The sequence below is a fragment of the Sus scrofa genome, chromosome 18 (genome assembly GCF_054392235.1).
Source record: "Sus scrofa isolate SSC_HxYL_T2T_F1_AM1 chromosome 18, Sscrofa_HxYL_maternal_Yorkshire_Landrace_v2.0, whole genome shotgun sequence".
Classification (NCBI taxonomy): Eukaryota; Metazoa; Chordata; class Mammalia; order Artiodactyla; family Suidae; genus Sus; species Sus scrofa.
The window spans coordinates 60746336-60762886 of record NC_139400.1 but is presented as its reverse complement, the minus strand read 5'-3'; the positions used below and the strand labels follow the sequence as shown (position 1 = coordinate 60762886).

At 38.9% G+C, this 16551-nt stretch overlaps 1 protein-coding gene across 12 annotated transcripts in view; it reads left to right on the top strand.

Moving 5' to 3' along the window:
* Positions 1 to 16551, top strand: part of HECW1 (HECT, C2 and WW domain containing E3 ubiquitin protein ligase 1) — a 405784-nt gene that overhangs the window by 8102 nt on the left and 381131 nt on the right. The window contains exon 1 of one of the 12 annotated variants that reach the window (XM_021079145.2): positions 14238 to 14375. The exons of the other annotated variants lie outside the window; for them this stretch is intronic. The gene's annotated coding sequence lies outside the window, so the exon portion shown is untranslated. Of the gene's footprint in view, positions 1 to 14237; positions 14376 to 16551 lie in introns of those variants that run through there. 12 annotated transcript variants of the gene reach the window in all.

The window sequence follows — 16551 nt, the reverse complement described above, 5'->3', positions numbered from 1 at the left end:
GGCTGCCTGAGCTTGCCCTTCTGGTGAATGAAATAGCAAACCTACAGAAAGGCTTTCACTGACCATCCATTTACACTCACTCTTTCTCATCTTTCTGCCCTCTTTTTCTTCACACCCCCTAGGACTGCCTGACTGGCTATACATTTTCTGGCTCATGTATCTATCATCTGTTTCCTTGTCTAACGTGTAAACTCATTAGCTCAGGACACCTGTCTCTTTGCCCTGTGCCTGGACTAATGCCTGGAACATAGTGGACACTCTTTATGGGATCCCTTTAGAATCTGCTGGATTTGAGTTTGGATGGTATTTGTAGGTCTCCGGATCCTCTGAGAATACTTTTTCTTTTCCTTAATTATTTCCCCCACTCCTCAAAATGGGGGTCGGGGTCTTCATTACTGGGCATGTTGTTGGTAGTAGGTCTCTGTGTTATTTGTCCTGACCAGTGTCCTCTGACAGAGCTCCAGCTTGTCTTTGCTTCATGCTAGCAAGTATCCTCAGGTCGCTCGGTTATTGGGTTTTTAATTTATTTTTATTTTTATTAAAGTATAGTTGATTTACAGTGTTGTGTCAATTTCTGCAGTACGCATAGTGACCCAGGTGTGTATATATATATATATATATATATATATATATATATATATATATATATTCTTTTCTCATACTTCCATCATGTTCCATCCCAAGAGATTAGACATGGTTCCTTGTGTCGTACAGTAGGACTACATTGCTTATCCATTCTAAACGTAGCAGTTATTGTTGCACTGCATTCCTCCTGTATTGTTACTGTTATTGCCAGGACTTAATAAAGCTGCTCTCTGCCCTCTGGTCTCTGCTTCCTCTGCACCATATGACTTTGCCATCTTCAATGTGAGCATGTCATTCCTGTCTTCAAACCCTGGAAGTTGCCAAAGTCTATGCAATAAAGAACCAGCTCCCCAGGCTGGCCTTGCAGGTCTGGGGGCTGTGGCCAGCCCTGTGACCAGTATACCCCCTTGATCTCGGCAACAGGCAGATGAATTCTTTTCCTCATTTCTCTAAACATGCTCTGTGTTTTCCTATAATTATGTACTTTTTTCCTTATACTTTTTCTACTCTTAGATTCCCCACCTCACTAAGTGTACCCATTTTAAGATCTAATTTAAATCTCACCTCCCTGTTTCCTGATAGGTCTGACTCTTTCCCCACTAAGCTCCCCTGTGATGGGTGTCATTGTGTATCCTTGCTAGCTCTCCCACCTTTCAGCCTCCCTACTGAGTGATGGCTCCCCAAGGTTAAGGGCTGTGTCATATTTATCTTAGTATCCTGAAGACAGTTGTCCCAGTATTAGCCACTGCAGGTACTTCTCCGAATGAGTTGGGAAGGTCTGTAATTTTATTGCTTCTGCAGCAGCCTTATGCACAATGTGTGCACCCATGAAATGCATATCATTAACTGTAAGTAGAAAGATGGGAGAGGTGAACTCCACAGGATAGGCATTTCTATCTGCTTTGTTTGTTGATTTTCCTAAGTGCCAATAACAGTGCTCAGCCACAGAACACATGAACTATTTAAAGACTAAATGCAGTTTATAGCTAGACAGCATCTTCAATTTCTAATATTCTTGTTATATAAATAATCAAACCTGGGGACTGGAGAGGCTTTCCTGAGACCACACAGTTGGACAGGGAACCTGTCTTCTTCCATGAGTAATGTCAGAACTAAAGGAAGAATGTCCATTATCCTTTTTTCCAAGGTGATGCTCACCAGTGTTGCCTCCTTACCAATACTCTCTGAGGGACTTCCTTCTTTGGAAGAAGCTTAACTTTTAAGATCTTCTGAAGAAGCAACAAAGTAGAAACTACAGAATTTCGAAGAATGCAGAGACCCTGCAGCAAGAGACAACACGTACATGTCCCACACTGGTTCTTTTTCTGCTTGTGTGGTCCATTTGTTTTGCAAATGCAAATGGACCATTGGCTTTGAAGGGTTATGCTTGGGATCTTGCTTAAACCTGGTGCCTACTTGAAATGATGAAGTTGTCCGTGCATCTCAGAACCTCTCTAGAAGTAAAATAATTGGCAGCGAAGCCATCCAGTCATAATTTCAGCGGGGGTTTCGTTGGCACTGTTACTCTCCATCTTTACTAAACTTTCAATAGCAACCTGGAATTATTTTTGGTGAGATATCTCCCATAGGATTGTTGCGAGCATGTATCATCCTTTTGTGGCAAGCAAGGACAATTTATCCTTCTCAGAAACATACATTCAGATCATGGTGTGACATCCTTGAGAAACATACTTGAAAGTCACAAATTGTTATTTTCATCTCTTTCCCAGGAGTGAGGGCAAATATCACCATATGTATAATGAATGTGGAGGCTTCAGGCTTCTAACGGGAAATTTGACCAAGGGACTACTGGACCACACACCAAAATAAAAATGCGTTATATAGATGTATTCACATGTATCTATATGCAAATATATAGAAATATATATATGATGTATAAATATATGTATGTATAATTTAAATTCTTGTTGATTATTTTCAAGTAATTTTTAATTACTCACTCAAGAGACATGTCTTGAGCTTCTATTATGTGACAAGTATTTATGTTGTGTGTACGATTTTTCCATCTAGACAAAAAAGTCTGCTTAGAGTTTAAGGTGAAACTGTGCAAACACAAAACAAAATTAAGGCCCTGCAGTGGAGAAACATCTAGCTTGAGAAGGCAAACTGAAAACATCTGTCCTTTAAGAGTGATCATTTTATTTTTCACACGTTAATGGGGTATCTATTATGTTCCAGACAATGGGTTACTATGGTGAATAGATACACAGCCATATTCTTAGAGTGGGGTCCTCAAATTTACAGTGTTTCTTCATGGTTATTAAACAGACATTGCCCTTGTCAGGGACTGAGAACTTACTGTGATGTTCTTCAATTAAGCTTAATTTTATCAACATTGATGCTCCTATCATTGATCTTAGGAACCTTAGAGCCAAGGCACTGACTCTGTTGTCTGAGAGCTCACTACTGTAGAAACATGCTCCCTCCTGACTTGAAGCTTTGCCACAAATTTTCTTTTCCAACTTATCCAAAGAATCTTCTGGAACAAAAAGCTTTTTAAAATTATTTATTTCTTGCTTTGGCTGTGGCATGCAGAAGTTTCTGGGCCAGGGATCGAACCCATGCCACAGCAGCGACCCAAGCCTCAGCAGTGATCCTTAACCCACTGAGCCACCAGGGAATTCCCAAGGCATTTTTTTAAATATTAGACTTACTACCTGCTCAGGACCCACAGGCTCCCAAGACCAGGTGAAGTGAGTAGCCTGGCTTTGTGCACAAGGAGTGGCTTAAGTTCACAAACTACACTGGAATCGGCCTCCTTACTTACCTTACGGTGCAACATAGTGATACCCTAGCTCTTCAGATGGAGTGGGATGCTGGTGGGGAGGGAAGAGGAGGCAAGAAGACCAAAGACCAGGCTCGTCTGTCTGGAGATCTGCATCTTTCTCTGGGGTAAATCATGTGGATCATGATAACCCAGCATGTTTTAGCTTTTTGGAGAAAGTATTGAGTCAACCATTTCAGGTAGAGGAAGTGAGGGTTTATTGCAAGCAACATAAAACATATTTGAACCTACATTTGTATCTGTAGGCATGGGAATGATCTGGGAGAATTGGGGGGAAGAAGCGACAAGCTCGGCAAGATTCTGTGGTGAGACCCCTCCCTTTTCTAGTGTGTGTTCATTTGTCTCTACTGAATAATGTAATTGATGCACTATTTTTAAAGAAACATTAAGTTTTGGGGAAGGAATTTTTCTTAATTGCTAGAACTCTTGCCTTCAAAATTTCATTTTAGAGGAAAAAGAGAGTGAATGGTTTTGTTTTTTTTTACATTTAGTGCATCTCGATGTGAATTTACAAATGGCTTTTGAGGGATTGGATATTTTATTTTTCAAATCCATTTTTTTTTTTCAAAGTGCTATTAGCAGGTGGAACTCATGACTTCAGGCATTTTTCAGGCAATGAGCTCAGTGAGATTTGAAAATTAGCTAAGCCATTTATAGATTCATAGAATGCTGGCTGGGGAAGGAACCCAAGCCGCATCCCACTTAACCCTCTAATATTCCACCCAGTGAAACAGTAGTCCCCCAGGGTCACAGAACTTGGCCTGTTAAGTTAAACCTGGGATGGAAAACTGTCTCTGGGCTCCTGGCCCAGTGCTCTGCAGCATCCTTTGCTGGCTCATTTAGGGCGGGGCAGGAAACTCGGATGTACTTGGAGTTCAGGCGGATTTCGGTTTCAGGGTTGGAAGACGGAGAGGGCGACCAAACCAATAGCTCTTTTTGATCGCTATTCAGGTTCAAGCCAATTGTTGACATGTGGGATTGTGATCCAGTGTTGCTAATTCTTCCAATTTTTCTAAGAAAACCAAAAGACTGGATATTCAAGAGAAATTTCATGATTTTAAGGGATTTTTTTACTAGTTCAGTGCAATGATTTTATGATACTTAGTGGGCCTTACCAGGCATAAGTGTCAATCTCCAGCGTGCAACTTCTGCTCTAGAAAACTGCTCTGAGGATTTCTAGGACGGAAACAAAGGACCATGATCATGGCTGCGAATGATGGACATCTGAAAGGTGGCAGAGATACTCGCTCCAAGTCCAGAGCAAAAACTAGTGGGCAGAGGATTTTAGCTCAATAATAAGTATTTTCTGTTACTCAGAGTTACTTAAGTGGAGAGAAGCATCACTGTGCCAGAGTGCCACTGAGCAGAGGCCACCGGGCCCTTTGTTGGGATGCTGGATGGAGGCCTGGGTCACTTTCCATGACCTCCTTGGTGGTAAGCTCCAAGGTTGTCCTCTAACTGGCTTTGCAGTCATCCTGGAAGCCTCCCACTGCCTCAGTATGCCATGGGAAATGGGCCAAAAGCTTTCAGGGCAAACCGAGTGAGATAAAAGTCATTCATACATCGTTTGCTCTCATTCCTTCTTTTTCGAATAAAACCCCATCAGCTTGATTCTTCCTTCCACCAAGGGATTACCTCCTAGCTCCCCCATTATTGCTCTGCTTTCTCTTGTCCATCAAGCCTTCTGCAAGCCTCCATCACTTTCTACATCCCCACCTGCCATCAAGAAAATTCCTCTTTTCTTGATGTTTGCTACACCTCCTTAAGATTTTCATTTTTAAAAATACAGCATGCATATATCATTCTCTAGAGCAAAGGTCTATAGTCTGCGGCTGGCTCACCTCCTGTTCTGTGCACAGTTTTATTAGAACACAGCCACACTCTTCACTGACACTGTCATTTACATGTTACCTACAGCTGCTTTCCTACAGCAGCGCGAGACAGTGAACGCAGAGACCACAAGCCTGCAAAGCCTAAAATACACACTAACCCTTCAAGAAAAATTTCCTGACCCCTGATATGTGTGAAAAGGACTATACCAGATAGATAATTTTAATGCAAAAACATGTATAAAAGTATAAAAAATAAAATAACAACTACTTGTAATGCAAGAACCATTTTTATCTTAAAGTATTTTCTCTAAGCATATATACATGATAATGTGGAAATCACACCATAAACACAAATGTGTCCATTTAGCAATCAGAGGCATTTTCTTGTCTTGCAGTTTTTGAGATCATATATGTTATTTTAATCGCAGTACAATAATTTATATAATACCCCGTGTGTATGTATATATCTATTATGCAATGATTCTTTATTGTGGCATTTGCTGTATGCTTTACATATGAAAAATTTTTTAATCCTTCTAAGCGCTTATGTGGGAAGTATTAACTCCATTTTACAAATGAGACGTGAAGTGCTTCTGCGAGTTGGCCAAAGCCCACAGCTAGGCTATCTGACAACCGACTCTGTATTGTCAACCATTCAACTACTACCGAGCACCAAAATTAATCTTTTTGTTTTTGTTTTTGTCTTGGGGGTGCATATTAGAAATCGTGCATTGATGAACATCAGTGTACATAGACCATTAACTGCATTTCCCACTGTTTCCATAGAAATGATTCCCCAAAGCAGAACTGATCCATCTAAGGTGCACTGGAGTTTCCCCAAACACACTGAAGAATCGCTTTTCAGAAAGGTTGCAACAAGAGATTCCATGTAACTGTCTTCGAGGGTGCCAGTCTCCCCACACTGAATACCAAGTACTATGATTTACCCATTCTATTTTTGCCCTTCGGTCAAGAGAAATGGGATCCCAGAGGCTAACTCTTTGCAGGTAACTGGGGCCAAGTGACTCCTCTGAGAGACTTCTGGGAAAGATGTTTCTGGATAAAGAGGACAGGTTCTGTTGGCACAGGTCTTTTGCCCTTTGCCTTTCCACTTCTTGGCTTTGTGACTAAGGGCAGGAAGCTGCAGGCTGGGAATGGCAGGCAAAAGAGAAGATGCCCTGCAGGTACCTAGTGGGAAAAATACCCCAGATTAATGGAGCCTCTGTTGGTGGGGTTCTGATATTCTGGCAGAGGCAATCCTCTCCACTTTCTGTGACAGGACAAAGGGACAATGAGGCTGTTTCTGTAAATTCTCTGTATCTGTATTTTGCTAACACCTGCTCCCCAGGCAAGGTCTTGATGTTTCTCTTTCCCATTTGTATGAAGTTTTGTGTATTACTATAGATATTAACTATCATATTTGATGGGGTTGTAATGTGTCTTTTTATTTATGATGACTTGCTGGTTAAGGTGGTGATCTTCAGACATCTCCATCAAAAGGTATTTGTTCTCACAATTAGTAATAGGGACAAATTCCTATTTCCCAATAACCTGTCACATAATTGTTTCTTAGCATTCGCTGGTTCTTTCTCTGAATTCGTTATCACGTTGGGGACTACAAATCTGTGACTTTCCAATGATCTAATTCCTTCCACATTTATTAGCCATCCTTCTGTGAAAAAGAGCTTTCCCTTTCTTTCTGCTCTCTTCTTTGGGAAGGAGAGGAATTGCTGTGTCCTCATAGATTTTTACTTACCCAGTGTGACATAGTCAATTACAATCATGATTCTTTTTGATGCTCAAATTAACCCAATTTTGGCCAGTGGGCACTTTTATGTTATTTCTAACACAAGAAATTGAATGCTTACATGTCTTTGTAAGTGTCTATCCTTCTTTCCCTCCATCCCTTCTTTCCTTTCTTTCTCTTTGGTGGTGGTGGTGGGGGAGGTTTTTATAGCATTACCTGAAACCAGAGAAATATTCAGTAATCGTGGTAAAGGGAGGTCTTATCTTGCCTGTATCCTTAAGTTAATTAAATTGGATTTAGTTTCCCACTATTAAATGGTACAGGCTGTTTATTTCAGTTTTAAAAAAAGTTAGTGCTACTCTATTTCTAGTAAGAATCCTGTTGTAAACATTGAATTCAAGGGGGAATTTATTGAATTAACCAAAGTGTTTTCTCCTTTGACCTAATGAAACAATCAATTACATTAAAAGGTTTCCTAGTGATTAATTATCTTTATTGGCTTCAAATACATCCAACTTGAACATTGTTGATTATATTTTTGAATTCTGTGCGGATTCAATATGCTTAGTTTATATATACCTACATGTAATAAATACATTCTTTTTTTTAAAAAAAAATTTATTGTTATTTCCCCAATACGATTTTTTTCAGCTGTACAGCATGGTGACCCAGTTACACATACATGTATACATTCTTTTTTCTCCCATTATCATGCTCCTTCATAAGTGACTAGACAGAGTTCCCAGTGCCACACAGCAGGATCTCCTTGCTAATCCATTCCAAAGGCAGTAGTCTGCATCTATTAACCCCAAGCTCCCCATCCATCCCACTCCCTCCCCTTGGCAACCACAGGTCTCTTCTGCAAGTCCATGATTTTCTTTTCTGTGGAAAGGTTCGTTTGTGCCATATACTAGATTCCAGTTATAAGTGATATCATATGGTATTTGTCTTTCTCTTTCTGACATTTTATTAGATATAACTAAATACAAACTATATAAACTGAATGAATGAGGTTAGTTCGCATCTTTATTGCACTCTGTATTTGAAATTTATAAAAATCAATCAGGGAACCATTGTTTTAGTTCTGCTGAAAAATGAATATGATGTCAAGATTATTATTACCTAGAGAAAATCTTTATTTGCAAAATCTCCTTGGCCTTTAGGCATTTTTCAGGGTCAATCTGATAAATTAATTAATTCCTCTCACAGTTATTAGACTATTTTGAGTTTCTACTTCTACTTGAGACAAATACATTCTTTTCCGAGAAAATTATCTCTTTGCCTAAATTCAAATTGTTGAGTGTTATTCTTTTGTAAATTTTAAGTTGCCTTTTAATCTGTGGTTTTAGTTTCTTTGGGGTTTTAAAATTTTATACTTTTCCCTCCCTCTCTCTTTCGCCCCCCCTCCCCCGCAACTTTCTCTCTCGTGTTTTTCCACTCTCTCTTTTTAAAATAAGAGTGGTTAGAAATTTGTCTATTTTATTTTTTAACCAAAGAACACGTGCTGGAGTTTTGTTTTGTTTTGTTTTTTGAGCACTTTCTTATAGCTATAATGTTTTCACCTATGAGTCTATTTTTTAGTGATATATACTTTGAGAATCTCTTTTTGCTTTTCTCTTTATGCGGTCATGGATAAAAAAAGCTAATTTGTTTGTTTCCATCTTGCCATGTTAGTAATTCTAAGCCAGTCCTCCTTTCCTGCGAAGCCCAGATATGTTCTAGAATTCGTCTCAACATGAAGCCATACATTGTCCAGTGCAGGATGGAAAGTATTGCTGTGTCCATCGCTGGAACGCACAATTGGTTATAAGGCCTCTCTGCTATGTTCAAGTTTACCCTAGTTATGGTCTCTTATAGCCTAAACTTCCCATTCTTAAATTTAAAAAATGTATTTATTCATATGTATACAAATATACATATATATTCTTTTTTCATTTTCTATTCCATTATGGCTTATTACAGGATACTGAATATAGTTCCCTGTGTTATACAGTAGGGCCTTGTTATTTTTATCTGTTTTATATATAGTTGTTTGTATCTGCTAATCCCAAACTCCTAATTTATCCCTTTCCCCTTTGGTAACCATAATTTGTTTTCTATGTCTGTGAGTCTGTTTCTGTCTTGTAAATAAGTTCATTTGCATTATATTTTAGATTTCACTTATCATACAATATTTCTCTTTCTCTTCCTTCACTTAGTATGATAATCTCTAGGTCCATCTATAGTAAATTTATTCTTAAATGTGCATAGAATGAATTTCATATTCATAGATTTGGGAGGAAATTCTATTTTTAAGCAAGTTTTTAAGTGGCTCTTTCTGAGTTTTTTTAATTTCTGGAGGATATTTTTCTCCTACTTTCATAAATAGTGTTGGACTGTGACTTTAATTTTTGTGTAATAACTCTTTCCCCAAGACTCTTTTTTTTTTGGGCCATGCCTATAGCATGTGGAAGTTCCCAGGCCAGGGATCAAATCCATGCCACAGCTGTAACCAGAGTTATAACAGTGACAATTCCAGATCCTTAACCCCCTGCACCACAGGGGAACTCTTCCCCAAGACTCTTGAGATATGTTATGATCCTCTACTTTTGGAGGTCATGGATAAATTTGAGGATGCCTAAATTTAAGTTATTGTACATAACGTGTTTTTCTTTTCTTTTTCTTTTTATTTCTTTTTAGGGATGTACCTGAGGCATATGGAGGTTCCCAGGCTAGGGCTTGAATCAGAGCTGCAGCTGCCAGCCTACACCACAGCCACAGCAATGTAGGATCTGAAGTTCATTTGAGACCTACAATGCAGCTTGCAGCAATGCTGGATCCTTAACCTATTGAGTGAGGTCAAGGGTCACACCCATATCTTTACAGATACTAGCCAGGAACTTAACCTACTGAGCCACAACAGGAACTCTAGACAATTTTTTTTTAATTTTCTTGCTTGGATACTTTTAGGATTTTTTGAAAAATGGACTTGGAACATTTTACCGAGATATCTAAGGATGCAGGATTTTTGTTGCTGTTGGTTTTATTGGAAACGTGATGAAATATTCTGATTTGCATCAGAGGAAATCAGCACAGGACAATTTTTACGTATATGTTTTTGTGGCTTGGCTCTGCTCCTTTGTCATTTACGTCATGAATTTTGGTATAGGCTGCTATTCATCGACCAACATCCACCCCTCTCCTTTCTCCTTACTCATAGAACTCGGATTTATTTTTGGAATGGTCTCAGTTTAAAAGCTCTATTTGCCAGTCTTCCTTGCCCATAGAGGTAGCTGCATGACATACTCAAGTCCATTGAGATATATTTGGATGTCACTGGGTGTGGGCTTCTGGAAAAGCTCTTAAAGGGGAGCTGACTCATCTGGCATGCTGCTTTTGCTCTTCCTCTTCCTTCATATTCAATCTGGAATGCGGTTACGATGGCTGGAGTGCCAACAGCCATCTTGTAAGCTGGGAAAGAGAGTCACACACTAAAGATGGTGAGTAAGGGCTAAAAAAAAGTCTGGGTCCCTGGTAGGGTAGCTGCCTTACCAGCTCAGATCTGTCATCTTTGGACGTCTTGTCACAGGAGGGAAAAGTAAACTTGCGTCTTGGCTAAGCTACCATTAGCAGCTTGTTTTAGTCAATATCTGAACAAAATCCTCCTCTGGTACAAAAAAAGAAAAATAAAAAATATCTCTTTCCTAAAGAATTCTTTTTTTCACTCACTGTTTTTTCTTTTGACCCTTCCTTTTGTATTCTTAGAGAGGTTTTCATTTCTTTTTTACATCTGTAAGTTGAATTTCCACTCTGAAGCAGGCTTTATTTCTCTTATTGCCTTTTAGTTTTCCGTGCTCTGTTTTTTTGTTTCAACATGCATTTCATTCAATTTCTTTTTTATCTCTGAGTTTAAGTTTCTTCTGAAATTAAGTTTCTTTAGTTCTTTTCTACTACATTTCTCATCTGGTTTCACAAGACCTTTCATGCATTTTGACCTTTACTTAGAATGCAAATCCACTTTCAACTTAATTATTTGCCATGCTTCCTTTCAAAGTATACTTGCCCCTGAATCTTTAGAGAATACCCTTTTTAAATTTTTATTTATTTTGTCTTTTGTCTATTTTTAGGGCCACACCCACAGCATATGGAGCTTCCCAGGCTAGGGGCCAACCAGAGCTGTAGCTGCCAACCTACACCACAGCCACAGCAACGCGGGATCTGAGTCTCACCTGCAACCTCCACCACAGCTCATGGCAACGCCAGATCCTTTACCCACTGAGCAAGGCCAGGGATCAAACCTCATGGTTCCTAGTTGGATTCATTTCCACTGCGCCACAGCAGAACTCCAAGAATACCTCTTTTTTAAAATTAAAGTATATTTGATTTACAATGTTGTGCCAATTTCTGCTGTACAGCAAAGTGACCCAGTCATACACACATGTACATTCTTTTTCTCGTATTATCTTCCATCATGTTCTATCCCAAGAGACTGGATATGGTTCCCTGGGTTGTACAGCAGTAGAGTGGTACTCATCTTATCTGCCTATTATCAGTTTTTTTCCCAGTGTGCCTTGGGGACCATTACCTGCAATGCAAGTCCACACACACCTCTGCTTTAGTGGTGGCCAAATCTAGCTCAGGATTTTCCTGACCTCGTCTGATCCCACCGAGATTTCAAGGCATTTCATCTGAGAAATCCTCTTATCTCTTCAAGTTTAATACGCCTAAAGCCAAATGTATGACTTCTCCTGATAATGACATTGTAATTCTCCTAACCCTTGAAACTTGACCCATGTCCAAAGTAACATGTCGGCGTTAAGTACCAGACACAAGCGTTATCACCTTCTAAATGCTCTTGAGGTTGTTTCAGAATTTCACTTTCCATCCTGTCCAAGCTCATTGCTACTACTCTTGTGCAAGATTTTGTTCCTTCGTGTCTGAATTACCAAAGGAGAATTTCTTTTTCTTTTTTTTTGTTGGTCTTTTTGCCTTTTCTTGAGCCGATCCCGCGGCATATGGAGGTTCCCAGGCTAGGGGTCGAATCGGAGCTGTAGCCGCCGGCCTACGCCAGAGCCACAGGAACGCGGGATCCGAGCCGCGTCTGCAACCTACACCACAGCTCACAGCCCAAAAGAGAATTTCTAATCATCTCCTTCACAGAACTCTTCCAGTCTCCCTCTCAGCAGGCAGATCAATTTCAGGTTGATCTTCTTTTAGGAAGAATCTCAATGATGCCTCAATGAGGAACTGCTGTCTCCTCTCTTTGATCTGTGGGTATTAGGTTTAGAGACTTTCCACAGTTGAATTCCATTCATCTCTCTAAAATAATATGCATTTCATTAGTTTATTCCACATGTCCATCCTATACTCATCCTCAGCCTTTAGATTTTGCTTATGATTTTTTCCTAATGGAGTACTTTCTGAATTCTTTATTATCAAATTAGATCTTACCCTGCTCAAAGACCCAGCTCAAATCCAGCTGAGGTTAGACCATCAGTCCTTTTTTAAAAAAATTAATCTGGTCATTATAAACTAAATAATAGAGACATGCACATTTGAAAATTATGTAAATGGATTTATGTGTAACTTCTCTCACATTACTCTCATTTAAGTATCTTATTTGTGCTTTTCCTATAAAGAATGCACAGTGAGTAGGCTTTTCCCCTCTATAAACTAGAATAATAACCATCTGACTTTGAGGGTGAGGAGATGTTATTTTCCTATTGTGCTGCTCAGGTTGGCATAACCCAGCTGTACAGGAACTATTGGAATGTAACGTGAAGTTATTTTATGCTTTATACTTTCTTGGCACATGTTAGGAATTGTTTAATCTGTGCCGAAGATTAACTATCTCTTTATTGAAAACTTGAGTTTCTGTTTTGCTTGTTTCTGTCTGTTTGGAGGTTTTGTTGTTGTTCCTGGTTTTTTTTTTATTTTTTTTTTTATTTTTTTTTATTTTTTGCTTTGTTTTCTCTTTGGGTAGTTTTGTTTTTGGTTTTGAGTTTTGTTGCTTTCTTTCTTTCCTTTTTTGGTTTCTAAAACACAGATTGCTCTAGCACTGTTAGTGAATTAATCATGAGGCCCAGGTTTCTTTTCTTCCAGAAGGCAGGAGTTTAGGGTCGCTTTGGTGGAGTTCATTTTTCCTGTCTGTTTCCCCACATTTCTCTTTCCTGAGTTGCTGTCATAAAAGGCCTACCTTTTCTGTTTTCATATGTGCCTGCCTGCAAGCTATATTTACCACCCCCACAGAAGCATCATCTTCCTGATTTATGTCTATAACTTTTGCTTTTAAATAAACTGGACAATTGGGACAGTGGTCTATGCCTTAGAGAAAGATTGTCCTCTTTCTTAGACCAAGTGACCCATTGTTAGGACAGCATTTTCTGAAGTGCTTCCCATAAAACTGCTCTAGGATAAAAATAGAGCTTATTATGGGGAAAAGATGGAAGGATTTCCAAGGTCAATAAAAAGTGGCACGAACAAAAAGAAACAGGCTTTCGTGATACAGGACTTCTCAGTGTGTTTGGCAGGATGTCACAGGCACTTGCTGGGTCCCACTCTGAGCAGCTATGATGTGAACTGTGCCTCTGGGAGGAGTCCAGTGACATGACTCCAGAGGAGACCGGAGCGGTGTTCCAGAAGTATCTGGCATGAGGCTCTTTTTCTTTAAAAAGTGTCTTTCAGAGATAGTGTTTAATGGAAAACACCATATCAAACCTCAGCCTGGGTGGGCTGTTTCAAATCTTGTCAACAAGGGAAATTTGGAGCTTTGCTCGAGTTTAACCTCCACGTTAGCTCAGAAGTGCTCAAAATACCCTGTTTACAAAGTACATGCGTTGAAGATGCCATGTTAGTCCTTTGGGGAGACCATGCTGGGGAAACTTACTTCCTACGTAGAGACTCCTATTTTCTTATTTTATTACTCTCATTTTCTCTTTTATAACACTCAGTATTTCAGCTTAGAGGAGGACCCTCACAGTATTGACCTTACCTCTGCGGAGGAGGATTTTATTCAGCTGGTGCTGTAAGCCTGAAGGAGCGACCCTCTGGGCCTGGACCTGACCTCTAATGATAGAGCACTAATTGGTTACTGATGGTTCACTGAGAGGGGAAGGTCAGACTGACCCTTCAAATGTTGTTAAAACCACACACTGGACTCAGCTGCTCCAGTGGTGAATCACTGATGCTCCAGGTGAAACAGTTGCTGGGGTAACGTGGACCAGAACAGGAAGCAGAGAGGGCGGAGCTCGTCTCCTCTTCCTCTTCAGCCTCCATCTTCGTCTCTGGTACCTCCTGTTGGCAGAGCCTGCACAGGCACTAGATGGCAAAGCAGAATTGCAGGGAGAAGTTTCTGCTCCAGCATCACAGAGTTTAGAAGGGTAGGACTGGAGTCGAAGGGCAGTTCAAAAACTGGCAGAGTACCCGGGTGAGTTCTCAAATTTTTTGCTCATTGCCAGCATGAGAAGTGAAAACTCAGAGCTTGTTGTAGTTTTAACTAGCATATTTTCTTATTGAGGCCGAGGTTGAATAGCTCTTAATTTTTAGAATTGTTTGATTTTACTTTCTGTGAATGATCTTTGATATCTTTTGTTTATGCTTGTTTTCCTTTGGTCATCATTTTTGTTTCTAAGATGAAAGAAATTAGGCTTTTGAATATAATGTAGGTTGGAAATTCTTATACAGGTTTGTCATTCATCTTTTGATATATGGTGGCTTTTTCCATGTATGCCTTTTATTTTTAGACAGTTTAATTTGTCCATATTTTCTTTTGTGACTTTAGGGGTTTTCTCCATCTGTGGAAAGACCTTTCCAACTCTGAGATTATAAAAATGTTCAATTTTTTTTCCCCAGTGCTTTTATGGTTTTGGTGCTAAAATTTAAATATTTCATCAATTTCTCCTGTTGTATAGTATGAGATATTCATCCACATGTGTTTCTTTTTTTCCTGCTTTACTATCCAGGTGTCCCAATGCCATTTATTGAATAATCTATTTTTGCCACAAATTTGAAAATTCACCTTTACTATAATTCCTGTCTGGTGTTTTTAATTGGTCTGTATCTGGTCTTTCTAATCTGTTTCATTACTATGGCTATTCATGTACTAGCACCATACTGTTTTATTTATTCTAGCTTCATAATGTGGTTAAATATCTTTTGCAGCATTTCTTTATTTTCCCATTTAAAAATTTTGTTTATTCTTGGTTTTTCTTTCTCCCACAGTAACATTAGAATCAGCATGTCTAATTTTAAATCCTATTGATAGTTTCATTGGTATCATATAAAATAGAGATTAACTAAAATGTGCTGAAATTATCATTGTGTTGAGTTTTTCTATTTAAGAATGTGGTATACTTTTCAATATGTTTTTCTTCTTTTGGGCACTTACTCTGCCTTTTTTCCTCCTTATTTGTAACTACATGCATCTTGACTTGGTATTTTCCCCACACCCAATTTTCCCTTCAGTGCATGTGGCAGCCACACTCATAAATTATATTCAGAGTTACAGATACTTGTGATTTTATTGAAGATTAGGTTACCTTTTTGTTTTTCTTTTCCTTACTGTGTTTAAGTGATTCATGTGAGAATGGGGGAACAACTTTTTCCTGTTACTTAAAAACCAGATGCTATTTTATTTATATGGTCAAATGCTCTGATATCCCATCATATCGACTGTAAGAAATCCAATTTTTATCACCAAATATTTCTAGGACTCTCTGGAATGCTAAATAGTTGCACAACTGTACTCTGAACATCATAGCCTCCTCAGTTAGGCATCTCTCAGGTATTTCTCAACCATCTGCAATTAGCATTTCTCTATCTCAAAGCCGAGATATTATCCCTTTGACCTATCACAGCTGTTTTCAACTTGGGGTAAGTATTTCCATGGGGGTACATGATTGCACTCCAAGGAATAACAGGAACAATGATTCCAGATTCTCGATTTCCATATGTTTGCTTTCCTGAAATTGCTCTTCCTGAGAATATACCAGTGGTCTGTGGGTTCTCTTTTCCAACTTCTTCCACTCTTCCCCTTGCACACTTTGTTAAGGAAACGCATGGGTTTCACCCATTCTAGATGTTAACCATGTGTGTTGGTTTGGGATGGAAAAGTATCTCAAGATCAACCAAGAAGGCACTTTTGAATACTGGTGCTGGTATCGAGAAAGAGAATGGCTGCGGTGATTGGTAATGAAGCCTTTTGCAACTCAGGTGGTTCCAATTCCTTGCTTTCATTAAAGCTGAAGGACACCTTAAAGAGATTATCATGGATTGATTATCCATGAATAGGTGATTTAAATTGAATTTGTTGATTGACTTATGGTTTTGTATGTAACTTGTAAAGAATTAAAATGAAGGACATTACTGTAATAAAGTTCCTTGCATTTGCACCTACTTTTGTATATGGACAGTTGTGTCAAATGCTTACATAAAAAAGGAATAAAATTGATGATAAATTGTCTCACTCTTGCAATGGAAAATGTTCATCTAGGCATATATAAACTAATTTCTTTTATTGAAAAATAGCATAGTATTGTGTTAGTTTCAGGTATACCATAGTGATTATTTTTTATATATATATTATATATTTCAGATGATTTTCC